Source organism: Orycteropus afer, unplaced genomic scaffold, assembly GCF_000298275.1.
Source record: "Orycteropus afer afer isolate SDZICR_OR568_19922 unplaced genomic scaffold, OryAfe1.0 scaffold00090, whole genome shotgun sequence".
In the NCBI taxonomy this organism is placed as follows: Eukaryota; Metazoa; Chordata; class Mammalia; order Tubulidentata; family Orycteropodidae; genus Orycteropus; species Orycteropus afer.
This window is the reverse complement of record NW_006921677.1, coordinates 1,973,775-1,979,042: the sequence shown is the minus strand read 5'-3', so window position 1 is coordinate 1,979,042 and position 5,268 is coordinate 1,973,775. Positions and strand designations below refer to the sequence as shown.

Genomic DNA, 5,268 nt, shown 5'->3' with positions numbered 1-5,268 from the left:
TGTGGTTTCCAGCCAAACAAAAGACAGGCATATGAGTTGAACATGTACCTGAGGTAGATACACTCCTTGGAGAGAACAATCATGGGAGAAAGAAGGATTGTTTATGCACAGGGAGACAGTTCAGGGGGCAGGAGTGCATGGAGGGATGGACACAGGGAAGATGTAACTATGGGGAAGAAGTGGGAGAGGAGCTGTTGCATTGGGGTAAATTGTAGCCAGTGTCATGACATAATGTGTGTGTGATCTGCTATATGGAAAGTGAATTTGCTCTGTAAACTTTCATCCAAATCACAATTAAAAAAAAAAAAAGTGCTGAGGAACAAAATTGTCTCTTTGAAGACTAAGGTGCTCCTAGCCATGGCATTTTCAATCACCTCATATGGATATGAAAGCTGGACAATGAGTAAGGAAGACTGAAGAAGAGTTGACATTTTTCAGTTGTGGTGTTGGTGAAGAATACTGAAAGTACCATGGACTGCCAGAAGAACTAACAGGTCTGTCCTAGAAGAAGTGCAGCTGGAATGCTCCTCAGAAGTGAGAATGGCCAGACTTTATCTCACCTACTTTGGTCATGTTTTCAGAAGGGAACATTCCCTGGAGAAGGATATCATGCTTGGTAAAGTAGAGGGCCAGCAAAATAGGGGAAGACCCTTGGTGAGGTGGATTGATGCAGTGGCTGCAATGATGGGCTTGGGTATAGCTAGTATTGTGAGGCTGGCACAGAACTGGGCAGAATTTCCTTCTGTTGTACGTAGGGTCACTATAAGATGGAGCCAACTCAATGGCATCTAACAACAACAACAAATGAATGTCCCTGGGTGGTGAAATGGTTATCTTATATGATTGCTAACTAAAAGGATGGCAATTTGAGTCCACCCAGAGACACCTGGAAAAAGATGCCTGCTTACCTACCAAAAAATCACCTGTTGCAAACCCTATGGGGGCACAGCACCACTCTGGCACACATGTGTCTCCATGAGTTGGAGTTTCCTCTGTAGTAACTTTTTTTCTGTTGTTTAATCAATGAATAATACATATAAAATCCTTAGAATTCTGCTTGCACATGGTAGGTGTTACATATTGTGTGCTCTTGTTTTTATTATTATCAGTATTCCTCTTTCACCTATACTCATAGCCAATCAATCAAGGAGTCAACAATTTTATCCCTTAAATATCTTTTGAATTTAATTCTATTTTCTCTGATAAGACTATAGGTTGAATTAAGACCATTTCTTGCTTAATTTACTATGAGAGCCACCTAACTATTCTCCCTGTGTTTATTCTTGCTCTCTTCTAATCCATTCTGCACAATGCTCCCAGAGTGATCAAGTAGAAATAAAAATTTTCTTTTATTATGTGATTTCTCAAAATCCTCCAGTGATTTTCTATTGCTTTGGGATAAAATCATCATCCTGAAGACCACTGATCTGACACATCTCTCTGTCCTCATCTTTTGTTCCCACTACTCCTCCCTTCTGCATTCCAGCTCCTCTAGTCATTTGTTGCTTCAAGTGTACACACTCCTTCTTACTCTGTCTCCCTGAAATGCTCTTCCCCTTCTGTCTCTACCTAATTCCTCCTCTTACCCATATACCAATTGCTATCAAGTCAACTTGATTCGTGGCTAACCCCATGTGTGTCAGAGCAGAACTGTTCTTCATGGGTTTTCAGTGGAGGATTTTTTGGAAGCATATTGTCAGGCCTTTCTTCTGAGGTGCCTCTGAGTGGACTCAAACTTCCAACCTTTTGGTTATCTTCCAAGTGTGTTAACCATTTAATTATCCAGGGACTCCAGAATTTCAATTACAGTAACAAAATTAATAAAAGATAGGACATGGGCTCTCATAATGACCACTTCACTGGTTTCCTCCTTACACCATTCTGTTTTTTTCTTGGGTGTCAGGACACAGTGTGGCCAGGAACATTTTTGATTGTTATGAATGAGAAGTCATTGTTGGATTGAGATTCAATTTTGTCATCTGAAAAATAAGACTTATTGGTAGAAGTAGCTCCAGCTTCCACAGGATTAGAAGATTAGGATGAGTCAGAGCTTGAGCTGAAAAGAAAGGGACATGCCATATTGGAGACTTCATTTGGCGAACTGAATTAGGGGAGCAGTTTGTCTGCTCAACCAATAGTAACCAAACAACAACTATGCATTCACAACTTGGTGCACTACTTGCTGCACTACAAAGTGCATATGATTTGGTCTCTGCCCTCAAGGAATTTGAAAAATACAAGTCAAAGCAAAGGGGAATGCATATAACAGTTCAAGTTGTATTATATTTTATGTGGCAGATGAGTTACACAATACTGTGTCCTTTTAATTTTTTGAAAAATGTAAACTTTAGCAAAATTCTGAACAATGAGAAAGAATTGGATGGGTGGAAAAGATGGACCTGTTCATTAAAAAAATGTTTCTTGGACACCTACCATATGTTAAGCATTTATCTAGGTACTGGGAATGCAGCAGTGAGCAAAACTGGCTATTATGGATATGTGAGGAAAAGGAAATATGATAGTCATATTCCAGTACAGTACTGAGCTGTCAACTAGCCACATGCGGTTACTTAAATTTAAATTCATTAAGATAACATAAAGAAAAAAAATCAGTTCCTCAGTCACACCAACTATATTTGAAGTTCTTAACAGCCTGTTATAGCCAGTGCCTGCCATATTGGATAGCACAGACATAGAACTTTCTATCATCACATAAAGTTCTTTTGGATAGTGCTGGTCTAGAATATAATATTCATTTGGGAGTTGTTTTTAAGATGAATAATCTGGTCTCAGTTAATGGGTTAGATTTGAGGGAACAAATCCTTGAACTAGGCAGGGATCTTAACTAGGGCAGTGGCTGTAGGAAGGAGGATCTTTCAGAAGGCAGGATGGACAGAATCACCTGTGATAGTAGCAGCCAGTGATGACCCTGAGTGACCAGAGAATGAAGTCACCATAAAAAGGCAGTGGGGATTGAACAGGAGGAAACACCCTTAGTGTCATATGATAAAAATAGTTTTAGACAGGGTTTTTTTTTTTTTTTAAATACAAAAGCAGATATAATTGACTATCAATGCAGATACAAGATTGGAATGAGAGAGAGAGAAATCAGGTTTGTAGATAAATATATATTCTAGAATCATTTATTTCCTTAGGTCTGCTGGGTGAAATTTCTTTGTAAAATGTAGAGGGCAGGAATGTAGGAAGGAATGAATATTTTGTCTGGGATAATTGACCCCTTATGAAATTAGTCAGCTGGAGTGTTAGACAAGGATTGTCCATGTCATCCTTAGTCTAAGTCGCCTGATTTTCCAGCTTGATTGACATTAAACATGTAGAGTGTAGACCTAAATTTTGTTGTTGTTGTTATGTGCCGTTGAGAGGACCCAACTCATAGCGACCCCTCCTTGGGTTTCTGAGGCAGTATCACTACGGAAGTAGATTGCCCCATCTTCCTTCCGAGGAATGGCCGGTGGGTTTGAACCGCTAGCCTTCTGGTTAGCAGTCAAGTGTCTTAGCCACTATGCTACCAGAGCTCCTTTAGACCTAAAAGTAGAGATTAAAATTATATATTATATTTCTTTCTTTATTCACATTTCACATTTCCGTGAGAAATGTAGGGGAAGGGGATATAAGAAAATGAATGGGAGATTTTCATGACATACATAAATCAATGACAAAGACAGAAATGATTTTTTAAAAATAATAATTACAATGAAACCTTGAGAGCCAGAACTCAACAGCACTGCCTTGTTTTCCCAGGTTTCATGAGTTTTCCACCGTTGACATAGGGTAGCTTACCGCTTTTGTATCGCTATTAGTACAAAATATCTCAGTTTTTCTCTTCTGATAGCTTTTTTAAATTATTTATTTATTTTTTAAAATAACTTTTTATTGTGATTTGGGTGAAATTTTACAAAGCAGATAAATTTGACATTCATCAGTTCATATACATTTTGTTCTGTGACACTGATTACAATCCCCACAATGTAATAGCTCTCCTCTCACTTCATCCATATGGTCTCCTTTTCCCTGTGTCTTCCCACCTATGCATTCCCACCTCTTTGGCTTTCTCCCTGTGCAAATGCTGCCCTTTTGATCTCCCACGGTGAATTGTTCTAAAGAGTGCATCTCCACAGTTGTTCAGCTCATTGGCCTATTTTTTGGTTGAAAGTTAGCCATGGCAGTGAGTCTAATTCCAGGCCTGAAGTGTTACCTGGCTAGGGGCCATAGTCTTGAGAGTTTCACCAATTTCTATTTGGCCAGAAATCCTGATCTTCTTAATTTTTTTTTTTAAATTATGTTCCACATTTTTTCCTCCCACTCTATCCAGGATCTCCAATTTTGATCCCTTTCCAAGTGGCTGGCAGTGGTAGCTGGGCACCATCTAGTTCTTCTGGTCTCAGGGTGGTATAGGCTGAGGTTCATAGTTCATTAGTCCTTTGGTTTCCATGAGTCTTTGATTTTCTTCACTCTTCTTTACTCTGGATAAGGAGAGACCAGTAGTTGCATCTAAGATGGCCGCTTACAAGCTTTTAAGATCCAATTGCAGCTCACTAAAGTAGGATGTAGAACAACTTTTTTTCTTTTTTTTTTTTAACTTTTCTTAAACTTTTACAGGGGAAAATCCCCCTACTACAAACTCAGTCCCCCACTACCACAAACTATACAGTCAAGTTTCCCACATTTGGGGAAATCACAGAGGTCAGCACCTCTATGCAATGGATAGCCTTGCCCTGGAAAAAACACCTTTGTGATCATGGTATCTCCCTTGTCAGGTAAGTATTAGAACAGTGTTTTTGTGTACTGTATGGTGCTAATTGAATTTGATTTTCCCTGCGACATGGTCCCAATCCCACAGGCCCAGCAACACAGTCTCTCAAGGTTCTTAGTTGTGGCTAAGAAGTTATCCTAACTTTGTCCCTGTTAGCTCTGTAGTGCATTTGAACATTTTCATAGTACATACAAATATGCATGTAGGAATATCATCTGTCCAACATATTATGGTTGTGGATATATTCCCATTTGCCTACCAATACCTGATCTTCTTGTCTACCTATATAAAATTATATTTTTTAAGTTGTTATTAAGGTTAACTGTGATAATTTATATCAAGTATCTAGCACAGTCCTTGGTGCTGAGTAGGTACTCCATACATGGTGGTTCTTTCGTTCTTTAGCATGTGTGCAGATATTGCCAGACCCCTGATGAATACTTAATAATTTAGCTGGATGTTGCAATTATGTGTTTCCAGTGTAGCTGTAGTAA

At 39.0% G+C, this 5,268-nt stretch overlaps 1 non-coding gene across 1 annotated transcript; it reads right to left on the bottom strand.

Moving 5' to 3' along the window:
• Positions 1-4,617: 4,617 nt before the first annotated feature.
• LOC122150116 lies at positions 4,618-4,786 on the bottom strand. Its single transcript, XR_006163494.1, has one exon. It is a non-coding gene; the product is annotated as a U1 spliceosomal RNA (small nuclear RNA).
• Between the last annotated feature and the right edge of the window lie 482 nt (positions 4,787-5,268).